At 48.4% G+C, this 16,043-nt stretch overlaps 1 long non-coding RNA gene across 2 annotated transcripts in view; it reads left to right on the top strand.

Annotated features, from left to right (window-relative positions):
* Nucleotides 1-3,639: 3,639 nt before the first annotated feature.
* LOC144295749 (uncharacterized) overlaps nucleotides 3,640-16,043 on the top strand; it is a 39,686-nt gene continuing 27,282 nt past the window's right edge. The window contains exon 1 of one of the 2 annotated variants that reach the window (XR_013362845.1): nucleotides 3,640-3,778. This is a non-coding gene — a long non-coding RNA (uncharacterized LOC144295749). Of the gene's footprint in view, nucleotides 3,795-16,043 lie in introns of both variants that reach the window. The other variant, XR_013362844.1, reaches the window with a different exon arrangement.

The raw sequence follows: 16,043 nt of genomic DNA, 5'->3' as shown, positions 1-16,043 counted from the left end.
TCATGAGAGAGATAGAGGCAGAGACATAGGCAGAGGGAGAAGCAGGCTCCCCGCGTGGAGCCCAATGCAGGACTCGATCTTGGGACCCAGGAACTACACTCTGAGCCGAAGGCAGGTGCTCAACTGCTGAACCACCTAGGTGTCCCAATATTTCCTTCCCTTTAACACCCAGGGGAAGAGATACCCAGGGCAAGAGCCAGAAAGGTCCGAAGCACAGGAGCTTCTGAGTTTGGGTTGCCACCCTCCTGACACGTGGTTGTATTTTTCTTGTTCACCAGCCCGGAGGCTTTCTGAGTCCCATTCTTTTGGGTTTTTATGGAGGCTTAATTTCATGGGCATGATTGATTAAATGATTGGCCGTTGGTGATTTAACTCAATTTTTAATGCTCTCATCCCTTTGCACCAACTCCCTCCTTAGAGGCTTTCCAAAAGTCACCTCATTCACATAAACTCAGGTGTGGCGGAAAAGGGCTTGTTATGAAGAGCAAAGACACTGATTTGAACTTTATCTCTTTGGAGTTATTTTAGGAGTTGGGAACAAAGATGCCCTTATAGCTCTTATCACTCAGGAAATTACAAGGGTGCCAGGAACTATGGAAGAAGACCACATACACATTTCTTATAATAAATAACAGTATCATTTAAAAAATAAATAAATAAATAAATAAATAAATAAATAACAGTATCATAAAATCCTAATGTTCAAGATAGGTGTTAGGAGGGGAGATCTTTGGGAGATGACTAGGTCTTGAGGCTGGAGCCTCATATATGAGATTAATGCCCTAATAAAAAAGGATCTAGGAAAATCCTTGCCCCTCTGGCTGTGTAAGAACACAACAAGAAGTCTGTGACCCAGCAGAGGGCCCTCACCTGACCATGCTGGCACCCTGATCTTGGACTTCTGGCCTCCAGAACCATGAGCAACAAATCTCTGTTGTTTATAGCCACCCAGTCTCCAGCCCCTGAACGGACTAGGGCAGTCCCCAAGTGGATCACTGAGAGTAATGATAAGTAGATTTTCTATTTGTCATAACTAATTACTACAAACCTCGTGGCTGAAAGCAACAGTTATTATCTCACAGTTGTGTCAACTAAAAACTGAATTTAGGTATCATTGGGCTGAGATCAAGATGCTGGCAGGGCCACACATCTTTCTGGAGGTTCTAGGGGAGAGCCTCTTGACTTTCTCACCTTCTAGAGGCCACTCATGTCGCTTGGCTTGTGGTCCCTTCCCCCATCTTTAAAGCAAGTGACACTGATCTCTGACAATTCTTCCATGGTCACATCTCCCTCTGACCATAACTGGGATCCACTGTTCTCTGTAAGGACCCATGTGATCATGTGAGTATCGGATAACCAAGGACAATCTCCCCATCTCATGCCCTTGACTTTTTAAAAAATATTTTATTTATTTATTCATGAGAGACACACAGAGAGAGCCAGAGACACAGGCAGAGGGAGAAGCAGGCTCCCTCCCAGGGCTCCAGGATCATGCCCTGAGCCAAAGGCAGGTGCTCAACCACTGAGCCATCCAGGCATCCCTCGAGGCCCTTGACCTAATCACATCTGCAAAGTCCCTTTTGCTATTCAAGATAACCTATTCATAGGTCCTGGAAATTGGGGCATGGACATCTTTGGGGGCCCCTCCTCTGCCTCCCACGGCAGGGTGGGTGTGAGGCTTGCACAGCATCCTGCCACTCAGGGGAAGTGCCAGCTCTTACTATGGAGGTGTTGAACCACCCCTGTAAATACTGAGCATTCAGGAGGTCTGCAGAGCTAAAGTCCTAGAGGACATCCCAAGTTTCAAGATCCCAGATTTTTCCAAGCATGGAATTAGCAAAACAAACCCACTTTGGCTGACAGGCTGACCTCACTCTCTGTCTTCCAGCCTGTCAGGGCTCCCATTGGCCACACCCAATCAAAGACCAGAGGGTTAAGGAGCCCCTCCTGTGGTAGACAGGTGAGCTTCTCAGGACAGAGAGTGGGTGCTGAGCAGCTGGGGGTGGGGACAACAGCTGGCACATCCCCTGCCTGTGTAAGTCAGGTGCAGCCCAAGGTCACACAAACAGCTGAATAAAGAAGATAAATAACAATTCATCTTTCATTGGTCGACTCAGCAAAAAAATTTTTTTTTTTTTTTTGGAGTCAGCATAGTGCTAGATGCTGGAGATACAAAGAGAAGTAAGTAGTAACATCATTCCTTGTTGGGCATTCTCAAGAGTTAAAGCCATGGAACGGAGTGAGGTTTGGGAGCTGCTGCAATGTTATCCTGGCCTCTGATTGCTGACAGATAATTGAGATAGAAGATACAGGTGCTATTTTGAGTAAGAATCTGCCTATGTGTAATGAAGAGATGCTGGGAAGTATCTACTGATCCACTGGAGACTGAATCCCATAATTTGAGTTCAGAAATGGATCTTAAAGGATTTTTTGCCTTTAAATATCTATTACGAAAATGCAAATCCAACCTCAGGAATAAGTAATTCCTTTAATCCTTGGCTCTTAACCCCGGCTGCACTTGACAATCACCAGGAGAACCTTTAAGAACACGGATACCTGGGGGGCATGTGGGTGGCTCAGCCTGTTGAGCATCTGACTCTTGATTCTGGCTCAGCTCCTGGTCTCTGGGTGGTGGGATTAAGCCCTGTGTTGGGCTCTGTGCTCAGCTGGGAATCTGCTTGAGATTCTCTCTTCCTCTGCCCTTCTGTGGGCTTGCTCTCTCTCTCTCTCTCTCTCTCTGTCTGAAATAAATAAATAAATCTTTAAAAAAAAGAAAAAGAAAAAGAGCACAGAGACCTGGGCCACGCCCAGAGCTCCTGTTCAATTAGCCAGTAGGGCCTAGATTGCTGCATGTTTAGATTCTTCGGTGCAGTTGGAGCTGAAAGCCATGAGCACCACTGCATGAAACCTTCATAGGTGGAATCTGTTCATTGAGAGCCAGCTGTGTGCAAAACTGGTGCCAGGGGTAGAGGCAGACATTGGAATCGAGAAGGGACTCTAGAAAGCCAAAGAGCTTATGTTTCTGTCTGGTGCTGGCCACACTGGAGCGCAGGACGCTCGAGAACTTCTAACAGGTCTTGTGATCTAACAGGTGTGAGAGGCGGGGTGAAGGAATCTCTGTCTGTTGGGATGAAGATGTTTTGGGGGGTGTGTACATGAGGGTGCACATTGTCTCACCACCTCCTTCTGAGGCAGAGCCAGTAGAGGGTGAGGTGAAGGGGGAGTCATCCTCAGGTCGCACAAATGTAGGCTGGATCCTGTCTTTATTCACAATTTTGATATTTTGTTCCTTGTAGATATTTTGCATTAATTCTGATTTTTTTAAAAAATATTGCATTAAAGGGGCTCCTGGGTGGCTCATTCTGGGGGGGGGGTCTGCTTCTCCGACTTCCTCTGCCCCTCCCCCCTGCTCATGCACTCTCCCTCTCACTCCAACAAATAAATACAATCTTAAAAAAAAGAAAAAATAATAAAATGTTGCATTAAAAATTTTATCTAACCTGATTACTACTTTTTTTTTTTTGGCGTTCTGTTCAATTTGGCGCCAGGTGCCAGTGCGACTCCGTCTTCATTCTGGGGAAGGGAAGGGGCGGTCACTGCAGGTCACCGCAGCGTTGGCGGGCGTGGCTTAGGGCTGCGGGACCGGCTCTCCCGCGGGGAGGACTTGCATCTGCGTCTCGGCTCGAGCTGTGTGACCGCGGACACGCCAGGAACCTCTCTGAGCCTGTTCCGCTCGCTGTAACCGGGCGCTAACGAATCCCCGTGGACAGGGTTTGCTGTGAGGGCGAAGTGATGTAATTGCAGGGGGCACTCGGGGCTTCGTCCAGGGCACAGGGCACAGGGCACAGGGAGAGTGTTTCCTGCCGCCGGGGCTGGGGGTGGGGGAGGGCGCCGGGCCCTGTTCCCCGCGTCTCTGCAGTTCCGCTTCTCCCCTTTTCAGGTGCGCAGGAGCTCGGCCGCCCCGGGCCCGCGGCAGGCCAGGGGGAGGGGAGGGCAGGGGAGGGCAGGGGAGGGGAGGGCTCCGCAGCCCGCCCCGCCGTGCTCCTCACGCGCCCTCGGCTCCCGGGCGCCTCCGCAGGCCCCGCACCCCGGGGTCGCTGTCAGGCAGCCTCGGCCCCGCCCCCGCCGCGCACAGAAGGCCCCTTTGTCTGGGCCACACCTGGCTGCGGCGGCGGCGGCGGCGGCGGAGGTGGTGACGGCGCTCCTGGCGCGCGGCCAGGGCACTTTCAGCAATAACAACGTTAGTCATGCCTCTTCCAGAAACCGCCTCGTAAACCGTGGCTGGGCCTGGGTGGCCCTGGGCAAGTGTTTTTCATTTCCTTTCCATGTTGATTTTTAAAGGCAGGCGGCTGTTTGGTGCCAGAGATCTCCGGGTCAGTGTTGGGTCCGCTCCCTGACGCTCTGGCTCGGGTGGGGAGGGAGGGCACGCGGGCCCCCGCAGAGCTGAACTGCGCTGCCGCGGCCCCCTGGGGAAAGGTGGGCTCCAGACACGAATGCCAGTCTCCAGGGACCCCCCCTTGGGTTCTTAGGAGAATCACCTTGAAGGCGGCTCCTTTGTTTGAGGAGCAGGATGCTGCCCCAGCGGCTGGCACTGGCATCTCTCCCCAGATGCAAGGCTGCCATCAGGAGGGAGAGGGCCTCGTGCTCATCTTCCGACAGAGCAGGCACAAAGGGAGTAAAGCTACTTGCCCAGCGTGTCAGCGACGGCACCCAACTAGGTGGGGGCGGGGCGGCGGTGCTTCTGGCATTGGGGGCGGGGGCGGGGTGGCTGGCAGGAGCGTTTGAAGCCAGGTTGTCAGCGACTGGAAATTGGAGCATGCTGACTGAGGGGGTCTTTAGGGTTGTTCCCGGAGATCTACATTTTCCTCTTCTCCCAGGCACGGAGTGGGATGGCATTTTCTTGTCTTGTTGAGCTTGGGTATTTGCATGGAAGTGAGTGTGTCGCTCCTGAGTGTAAGTTTTAAGAGCCTATGCTTTGCTTTGCAACGTTCTTTCCCTTTGCCATGGCAACTGGCAATGTCCTAGATAGTGGCCTCCCCCTCCTGCTTCTCCCCCTCCGTCAGCCTGGGTCCTGGAGTGAGGACATGAGAGGCTGATGCTGGGGGCTGTTTGCTACCTCAGCATGACCCGGCCTGTGGGGACTGCTGCACCCACCCACCCCTCCCAGCAACCTGCAGGCCCCCCGTGACAGGCAGCAGAAATAAAATTTCCTGTCCTCCTCTGTAAATCTGGAGAGTTTCCGAGTGTGCAGAAGGAAGGCTCTGCAGTGGGTCAGAGGGCATCCCGAATCTGTGGTGGCAGTCATGGCTTTCCACATGTCCCCGCCTTGCCCAAGTTTGAAAACTTAGATGAAATATTATTTACACCATGAAGTCTTCCATAAATATGGGAGACAGGTTTAGCACATAAAAACCCAAGACACACAGTTAACTTTGATTTTCAGATAAACAGTGCTAAACATTGTATCATTTTTTAGTATAAGTATATCCCAGGCAATATTTGTGCTAAAAAATGCTAAAAAAATGCTAAAAAAGTATTGTTTCTATGAAATGCAAATGTAACTGGGCATCTTGATTTTTATCTATAAACCTTTCTTTCCTCGGAACTCCATAACATTTCAGCTCCATTTATCACTTCCTACCTGTGGTAATCTGTCTACCCATTCTATCTGTCCCCTTGGACTTTGGGTTCTTGAGGGGACACCCATCTCTGAGGCACACACAGTACAGGGATTAACTCAATGAAAAAAGTTGGCTTTGATGTGGCAAAAGGCTCCTAGATGTACTGAAACAAAAAAATCAAAAGTACAAAGTGGTAGACATTTGTGTCCTTTTGCATTTTCCTGCTTCCTTTCGAAGGTTAGCAGAATTTGGCATTTAACATCTTGCTGTGACCATGGTGCTGGCATCCGGAATGAAAAGCTTAACTTCTTTTTAGGTTACAATCATCATTTCCAAGCCAACTCTATGCAGGAAATGGACTCTTTCCTCCAGGGTCCCTGCCCTGCTCTGGGGCAGGTGCTCTGCAAACCCTGGGTCCCTGGGGGTGGGAAGCATGCTGAGCCTCTAGCTCCTAGATTGGCTCCCAAGGCACCTCTGCTGACACAGGTCCGGCCGGAGAACCTTGGGAATGAAGCCACAGATGACCATGATGGGTGGACTTGGCCTGAGCAGCAGAGCCTTTGGTGGGGCGCATGACTCCCCTTTCAACCTGGCAAACCCATGTGGGGGTCATTGAGGTTCTGTGGGTTGGACTTCTGCCAACGTCTGCCTTTTAGCCCTTAGAGAAGTGTCAACATCCTGAGAGCAGATGTTTCTCACTTCTCACTGCCAAGACACGGCTTAATGTTTATCTCATGCTTCCTTCTCAGTCTGGGCTCAGGGTGAGGAAGTACATACCTCTTCTGAGCTGGATCTGGTCATCCTCCATCACAGAAGCTTTAACGGGGCTGGAGCTTCTCTCGCCACCCCTTCCTTTGCTAGTCATATTCTCCCAAGTTCCTGGGGTTGTGTATACAAGAAGAAAACTAACCAGATTTGCAGAATTGTGTGCAACCTTAGAGCACTAACTAGTACAGCTAGTAGTAACTATCCTGTGTGATACCTCCAACCTGATTGAGAGGAGTAAACTTTCATAAAATTTATACAAGCAATGCATTTCTCTACATTGCAATGTTTCCCCACTTGAGTTCTCTCTTATCTCCATAACAACCTGTATCCCAGAATAAGCAGTCAGCCACAGTCAACATATCTGGAATGGGGGTGCTCTTGTATTTCTGTATGGGGGTTTCTTATCTTCTTCTTGTAGGCCCTTGACAGGATTTGATGCTTGCATTTGGCCCCCAAAATAGGCCCAGATGGATCTAAGGGCTCTCAACATTCTTGGCACTTGTGTCCCTATGACAACATCCCAACAGCTAGGTTCCAACAGCCAATATCTGAGCATCATGCATGCATAGGGCCAACAAGAGGATATTATAGAACCCTACGAAGAGAGAACGGGGAAGCAGAGATCAGGATGTGAGTGTGAAGAAGAGCGCCAAGGGTGGCCGTGCCTCCACATCAAGACTTTGGATCTCCTCTGGTTCCAGATCCCAGTTTCTCCCGAATTTTCCTTGCAGACATCCCTTGACCTCTGCCCCTAGACAGCTCAAGCACAGGACAGACCCAACCCCCCTTGATTTCCCTGCAGCACCCATCCCTGCCCCCATTTGAATGATCAAATACACGGAACATTCTCCTGAAAATCGAAGCCAAAAAGGCCTATATGGCAAAGACACACATCAGGTAATTGAAACACAAATATCAGGCTTTCTGTACTTAAAAATTCTTTTGGTCATTTCCACCACTGTCTTCTCGAGCCTTCCGTGGTGTCGTCCCCCTGCTCAGGTGTTCTCTCCTCCAGTGTGACCTTACCTCAGACTCATGGGACACTGTGACCAGGAGGGACTCATGAGGGGAGGGCTTTTGAGATCCTGCTCGTGTTCTGTCTTGACTTTAGTGATGTCTACATGGAGATTTGCTTGTTAATTATTTTTTAAACTGAATATATGTCACTTGCTCACTCTTCTATATGTATTAATACACCTTACATTAAAAAAAAAAAAGAAGGTACCTGGGTGGCTCAATAGTTGAGCAATCTGGCTTTGGCTCAGGTCATGATCCTGGGGTCTTGGGGTCAAGTCCTGCATCCTGCTCCCCATGGGGAGCCTGCTTCTCCTTCTGCCTATGTCTCTGCTTATCTCTCTGTGTCTCTCATGAATAAATAAATAAAATCTTAAAAAAAAGAAGGAAAAAATTCCTGTTCATTTCTTATGTAGTGTGGTTCAGCTATCTCTTATTTACTTCCTTCTAACTACATCTTAGAGCCTACTTTTCTATCCCAAAGCAGTTTACTAAGTATTTTGCTAAGTGTAGGCAGTTCTTCCCTGAGGAGGAATGTCTTAACATAAGATAAGAAAACTCTTCTTAGCAGGATGGGTGCCACACGGTTTTGACAATGCCAGGGTCCAATGTGGCCACAATGTTGGGTGTGGGGAGGCAAAAGGCAAGAGCCAGAGATGACAAGGTCAGCTGAGCTCAGTCTGAAGGACCCTGCAAGCCAGGCTGTACCATGTGCATCTTATCTTAGGGGCAGAGGAGCGGTGGATCTAAGCGGAGGTATGCCCAGTCAAACTAGATCAGAAGCCATGATGGGGTTAGTTTAGAGCCTGCAAGGCCAGTTAGGAGGAGGTGCAATGTGTTCAGGTGGGAGAGTGAGCATGAACTGGCAGGATGGGGTACAGGGAAGGGGATGGGCAGGATTCATGCTTTGGAGATAGAGTGTTTAGGACAAAGTGACCTATTGAGTATGGCCTGGAGGGGAGAGGCAAGAACCTGAGATTTCTAGCTGGTCCTGTCACTCTCTGAGAAGGAGAAGGTAGAGGGGCACAGCCTGCAGGTGGGCACACATGTGCAGAAGGCAGAGGAAACGGGAATTGGAGATTCTCCTTCAGAGCCCCAAGGCGAACAGTGAGAAGAGACTTCTAGCTCTTTTGCCTTTCACTCGTCTTGAGATTAAAATCTACCATCCGGTTAGTGAAGATGGCAAGGCAATCCTGCCTCTTGGTCTCTCTCACCATCCGAGGTAGGGACAAAAGTGGAGAAAAGGCAAGAAAGACAAGAAGGAAGAAAGAAAGGAGCCTGAGGGAGTACAGGCATAGGAAGGAGTAGGAGGAGACAAGGAGGCGGGAGGGGAAGAGAGGGTGGATGTGGGTTCAGTGGAAGGGGATGCAAGCTGTCATGCCTGCCATAGGCAGCAGTTCTTTCCGCAGAGTGTTCATACCCTTGTTCGTTCATTCATTCACTCACTCACTCATCCACTCATTTGGAAAATGTAAAGCGCCTACTATGTGCAGGCTCTGTGCACAGGCTCAGTGGAGGCTCCCTGATAAGCAAATCACATAAGGTTCCAACTCAGGTGGAGTTTATAACCTGGTAGGCAAGGCAAATGATAAGCAAATAAATACAAATTAAATACATCATGACAAATTTTGATAAAGCCTATCTATGAAGGAAGACTAAAGAAGGCTGTAACAGAGGGGAACTGAATTTAGGGAAGTGTGTGTGTGTATGTGTGTGATGTGATTCCTTAAGACAGAGTCAGGGAAGCCTTCTTAATGGAGCATGAAAATTTCCCAGCCAGGCTGTGATAGTCAAAATAGGTAGTAAGAACCAACCCCAGATCTCTGTGGCATAACATTAAACTTTTGCTTTTCATTCACATTCAATTGGCTGAAGTTCTGGGTAACTCTTCAGGGCAGCTGCCCTCCACGTGTGGCTCAGTGGCTCTAGGAGGCTTTGATCTTATGGCACCTCCATGTTAACTTGTCTTCCAAGAGCTCTGCGGCAGGGAATAGCATGGAAATGCCTCCCATTCTGACTGCTTCTGAAGTGACATGTGTCCCCTGACATTTCACTGCCAAAGAAAGTCTCATGGTTCTGCCTAATTTCAAGGAAACATGAGCCCAGAAGGATAGGGAACAGAAATCTTGGTGAATGCCCGTAATGTCTACCACATAGGCCAGGAATGGGGAGAAGGGCATTCCAGGCGGGGAAGGAAAGATGGGGTAGATGGAGCGTAGTGAGCAAAGGTTAAGCAGTGCGAGTTAATTTGAAGATGTGGTCAGGCTCAGATCTTTTTTTTTTTTTTTTTTAAGATTTTGTTTATTTTTTCATGAGAGACACACAGAGAGAGGCAAAGACATAAGCAGAAGGAGAAGCAGGTTCCCTGTGGGGAACCCGATGCAGGACTCGATCCCAAGACCCTGGGATCATGACCTGAGCCAAAGGCAGACGCTCAACCATTGAGCTACCCAGGCGTCCCAGGCTCAGATCTTATACAGGAAGGTTTATGTGTTCTATTCTAAGTACAGATGAATGTTTTAAAGGAATGAATTCTGGGTGTATGATTCATTGGTTTAAAAAGTGGTTTGGGCTATTATATGGAGAAATGGAGGAAGAGACTATTGAAATAGTCCAGGCTGGAAATGATAGTGGCTCAGACTAGGGTGGCAGACAGGAAGAGAGATGGTACAGTGAAGAGATATCTTGGTGGTATGATTGGTGACATTGGGTGGTAGATTGGAATGGAGGAAGAAGAAGGGTCAAGGATGACAGCGAGTTTTCTTAAGCAACTTACTGAATGAGATGCCAGGAAGGCAGGAATAGACTGTGAGCATGTGTGTGTGTGTGTGTGTGTGTGTGTGTGTGTGCGCGCGCGCGCACATGCACACACATATTTCGGGGGAGCTTTAGGGTTCAGTTTGGTACAGTGCAGGTAGAGCTACCTTTGGATGCCAGCAGAGATGCCAGATGGGCAACTGGATATAGTATCTGGATCTCTGTGGTATCAATATAAGGTGAGCAGAACCTCCCTGTTGCACCTAGTGAGAAGCAGGAGACCTTAACACAACGCAACTTCTCTCCTTTCACTCAAAGGCCAAGTATGAATGTTACTGCCTGTCTTAAAATATAGTGTATTGATAGGCTACCTGAGGGCACAGTAAGGCCAACAGAGATGATTGCCATTGAAAGACAATTTACTAGACCCAGTTTGGAGGAAGAGGGGGCGTGCCATGTCATGGAGGGCCACACAGGGAAGCACCAGGGTCAGTCAGGAGACAGAGTGGGGAGGGGAGAACTATGGGCAAGGATCTTAAGATATTGTAGTTCCTGTGGGAAAGAACAGGTGAGGCAGGGTAAGCAGATTTACAGTTGGCTAGTATGAGTAGTTTCAGCAGGCTCTGGGGTATATGGCTGACCCAGGTTGTCTATACCCAGCTCTGGGGTGATCAGTGTAGGTGGACAGGACAGTGTAGGTGATCAGTGTAGGTGGACAGGTGTAGGTGGCATGGACCTTCCCAGGGCGGAAGAGCCCACCAGAGGAAGGTGAAAGGGTGGGCTTTCATTAGCTGGTTTGTGTTTGAGAAGCATGCTCTTGGGCCGGTTGTTTCCTGGCTCTGGGACTTGATTAACCCTGAGGGCGGTGGGGTCAGTCCCTCTAGGGCCAGCAAGGCCCCACATGTCAAAGCATCAGAATGCAGAAAAGTAAAAGACACAGTTAATGAATTGCCACCTTGTGTAACAGATTTCCACACTGGGCACCTCAAGGTGACCTAAAGTTCAACCATGCTTAGAGGAAAGATGTCTAATGACATTTTGAAAAGCATTTGTGAGCTATGTTGTTAATAGATATCCCAACATACCTACCACCCAGCACTTAACTTAGTCATCTGCTTTAAGAGCTACATGTAACGACAGAGTATACATAGCTACCCCCTCCACCCCCAGCAATCCACTCCCCCAGCAATGCCATAAAATGAGTATCTCCCTTGGCCCCAGGGACTCTGTAAATGAAATAAATCAGCATAGGCCAGGTACATGAATATGATGCAAAAACCTTGATTTTATGTTTAATTCTAATTTGCTCTTCTGAGAAGGGTTATGTTCTCGAGAGAGAGAGAGATGGGTTGCCTGGGAGATATGGTTCTCAGTCCAGAATCTCCATTGTCTACAAAGTATCACGGACATCATTTAAATTTACCATAGAATGGAATGATTGGAGAAGAGATCACTTGACTGGATGAAGGTACTGGGGAGGCAGATGCATGGGTGTGAGCATGCCTGCACATTCTTGCTGCCTGTGCCAGATGGCAGGGCTTTACCCCTCTCGGATGCCGACCGGCTCCTGAGCTACTCACACTAAGTAGGTCAAGGTGTGTACAGTGTGACTCCCATGCAAGTGTTCACTCCCCAGGAGGAGGGGGAATGGCTTGCCATCTGCTTGCTACAAGACTTTCTGCTCACTCAAAAGGTGCATCTGCCGCTGTGCACCATGTGGGTGCACATCACCCATCCAAGCCCATCATATTGTTCTGTGTCTGTTTCAAGACTAGCTGCGGCGAGACTCACTTATGAGCAAGTCAAAAACTAAAACTGTCAAGGGAAAGGGTTTGAACCACCCTTTCACATAGGGCCTGTCTTCCTGTCACCATCATCAAATGCCCACAGGAGGAGCCTTTTGAGGAGGTTGTGGCCAAGGACTGATGTTGAGGCTAAAGTTCAATACAGGTGCAAGGAAGAAGCACTTGAAAGAGACACAGGGAAATGAGGGGTCTTGGGTGTTCCACTCACTGTACTTACCAGGGCATCGTCCACACTTCCCCGTGATTGAGAGACCACGTCACTGTTAACTGACAGCCGCTTCAGATGAGAATCGTGCAGGTCAGTTCTGGGCTAGCCCACCACCCAGCCACAGCCAACACCCCCTCAACAACCTGCCCAGATTCTTGGGAGACTGCTGTGCCTCCTGAATTCAGTGGGAATTCACCCTAAAGACAGCCACCTGTCCAAAGCATCCTTGCTTCTCAGGAAAATCACCTCATGGATGATTCCTAAGCTTATGTTCTTCCTTTACGGCAAGACTTTTAGTTATAGGAGTTTTCATTTTTAAAACAAAGCATCGTTAATTTGCCAAGAACATTGTAATCACAAGAAACGCTTCAAAAAGAAAAGACTGACTACATTTTGATTCTTTCCTTCATATTAATGTCATCTTATGCCCAACAGTCCAAGATCCAAATTAAATAGAAGCTCATGTCCTTTGTTAAAAGAGCCATTAGTGTTCATTACTAGGTGTCCAGCTCCCAAATCACAAGTTCCCTTGTTAGGGGATTGATGACTGCTTTGTAACACACACTAGTTATACTTGAGAATAATAGCTGTGTTCTCATGTCAAGATCCATGGAGAGGCTGCGATTTTACCTCCTTGCGAGCAAGGCATTTGATGAATTGTCAGAAGACATGGGTCTCCTGGATCAGAGAAGAGAAACTTGTTATTCACAGCAGCCTCACCTCACAGAGGGTCAGCAGACTGGTGCAGACACCAGTTCCCCCCACCCCCAAGTCTGCAGAGCAACAGGATGGGCTTGGATGGGTGATGTGCACCCACTGGGGGCACAGCAGCAGATGCACCTTTTGAGTGAGCAGAAAGTCTTGTAGCAAGCAGATGACAAGCCATTCCCCCTCCTCCTGGGGAGTGAACACTTGCATGGGAGTCACACTGTACACACCTTGACCTACTTAGTGTGAGTAGCTCAGGAGCCGGTCGGCATCCGAGAGGGGTAAAGCCCTGCCATCTGGCACAGGCAGCAAGAATGTGCAGGCATGCTCACACCCATGCATCTGCCTCCCCAGTACCTTCATCCAGTCAAGTGATCTCTTCTCCAATTATTCCATTCTTTGGTAGCTTTAAATTTTTCCCATGATACTTCATAGACAACAGAGAGTGAAGGTAGCCAGGTAGGTGTCTTAGTCTATCCAGGCTGTGATAACAAAGTGGCTTAGGAACAACAGTTCTGAGATGGGAAGTCCAAGATCAGGGTGTGTCATGGTTGGTGGGAGCCTTTGTCCAGATGCCAGGCTTCTGGCTATATCCTCACATGCTTACGAAGGCTATGCAGGTAGAGAGCTCTCCAGGGCTGCTTGCATGAGGGCGCCAATCCCACTCCTGAAGGCTCTACCTTCATGATTTAGGCACCTCCCCAAGGGCTTACCTTTAAATACCATCACCTTTCGGGGTTAGGCTTTCAACATATGAATTCAGAGGGAGACAGATATTTCTGCCACAGCAGTCGGAGACTGAATGTTTGCAGCCAGTCCTTCTATATATCTTTGCTGGGGAACAAATGAACAACCCAGAGCCCCCAGAGCCCCAAGAGCCTGCACTGTGGTCCTTGATTGCTAGGGAGACTAGAGCTGTGGGATCAAAAGAGGACAGGCATGGCCACTCCAGCGGGGCTTCTGAGACATGGTAAGAGCAGCATCCAACAGGAAAGGCCTTGTGTGGGCTGGAAATGCAGAGCGTGCTGCGCTGGGAGGTGCTGGCACTCAACGCGGTCTGTCTCAGCTTTGTCATGCTTGTCCTATCTTCCTGAGTGTCTGTGTCCCCACCCTGGGACTCCTGCCTGCCATCCTCCTTAGGACCTCCTTCTCTGCTTCTTTCTTAGTCACGTCTCCCATTTCTGTCTCTCCATTTCTGTCCTCTTGTTCTTTCTATTTCTTTTTATGGTCTGGTTTGAGTTCTTCGTGCACCCGTGTGTATGTGTGAATCATAAATTTAAAATTTTTTTTTCAAAAATTTCATGCGATGGGCAAAAAGCCCCAGAGTAGCTTGGAAACACACAAGCATACTCAGTTCATTGCTGAGTCGGTATCTTACCTAATCCTGGGAGAATCCTAGGAAGTATTAGCAGACTCACCTTACAGATGAGACACGGAGACTCACAGAGGTGAAGTAAGCTGCCCAGGGCCACACGGTGGTGTGTGTGGAGCTGTAGCTAGCAACCATGCTGGTGAGTGGTGCCTGGTTAAGTGTGACAGGAAGGATGTGAGTGGTGAGCAGTGGAAAAGTGAGGACTTTGGAGCAGCACACTTATGTGTGTGTCTTGACCCCTTTGCATGTTGGCTCTGTGACTTAGCCTCCCTGGGGTTATCAACAGCAGATCTCAGAGTTGTCATTGCAAGATGCTGGTATGGATCGGCCAACGTCCCACACGATACGCACCCCACCCCCACATCACCTCCTCTATTCTCCATTTACCAAGCCCACCCACCTTCACCTCCTTGTGCCTCAACACACCAAGTGGGCTCTACCCAAGGGCCTTTGCTTGTCCTGTTTTTCTGTGTCCTGGACCGCTTTTCCCCAGGTGCACAGCTGGCCCACTCCTCACTTCCTCAAGGTCTTTAATTGAACGTCACCTCTTGGTAAAGGGTTCCTTGACCTCTGTTGTTAAAATCTCAGACCTTATCCCGGCAACACTCTCAGTCTCCGTCCTCTTTGCTATTTGTTCCATAGGACACACAACTTTCCAACATCATATATACCACACTAGTTTTTTTGTCAGTCTTTCCCAGGTAGGAAGTACATTCCACAGGGTCACACAATTTTGTCTTTTTGCTCACGGCTGTATCCTCAACTCCTAGAACACCACAGACAATAAATACTTGTCAAGTAAGTAAGTATTATTATTACCTCTTTCTTTTTGGATAGTACTGGATCAAGACCCCTTGAAACAATGGAACCAAAACCAAAACTACCTCTTCAGTGGCTGGCTGGTCCTCAGCCACCTCACCCACAAGGGGTTCAATGACTTCTCTGTGAGTAGAATTTCTGCAATTTCATTTTCACTTTTTTAAAACTCTGACATATTTCAGTGGTGTGTGTTGAGTCAGTTGTTTTGAATCCTAGAAGTGTTTTGAAGCAGAATGGAAATTCGGAGCACAGGCACAGCTGGATTGCCTGGCTGGGACACCTCAGTCTTGGTACTGAATGTGTTTGCATGTTGTCTCTGGTTTCACTCATTCTTTGGGTCCATTGTCTAGACCCAGTCAAGTCTCTGATTGTGTAATCTGGATGCTCATGAGGAAGCCTAAATCTGCCTTGTTTCTCCAGATCCTGGTCCTAAGTTTGGACCAGAATGTTCTCAGGGCAGCTTTGGCCTCCTGAGACATAGCATTCTCCCCAGTTAACAGTGTCCCCTGGTGAATGCCTTTCCGAGATTCTTATGTTGTTTTTATGGTAACCTTTGATTTCGAGTACGTTTAACTGCCTGTTCTAAATATTTCTAATTACTAATGTGGCTTCCTTCCTGCCAGTCAGATCATCTTCATTCATGAGTTTTGCTTTGGTGAATCAGCTTTCTTTTTCTTTCTTTTTTTAAAATATTTTATTTTTAAGTCATCTCCATACTCAATTATGGGTCCTAAACTTATAACCTCAAGATCAAGAGTTGCATGCTCTGCTGACTGAGCCAGCCAGGGGCCCCATGGTGAATCAGCTTTCTTGTTTCTTTTTATTTGTGTACCATCTGAGGTGTGTTTGTGTGTGTGTGTGTGTGTGTGTGTGTACACAGCATTTTAGCATAGAATTCCCTTAGAAAACACATAGCGTTCTTCTTCACTTCTGTTGAGAGGATCTGCCCCTCTATAACGCTCTACCCATAT

The sequence above is a fragment of the Canis aureus genome, chromosome 24, assembly GCF_053574225.1.
Source record: "Canis aureus isolate CA01 chromosome 24, VMU_Caureus_v.1.0, whole genome shotgun sequence".
Lineage (NCBI taxonomy): Eukaryota > Metazoa > Chordata > Mammalia > Carnivora > Canidae > Canis > Canis aureus.
This window is presented reverse-complemented; position numbering and strand designations above follow the sequence as displayed.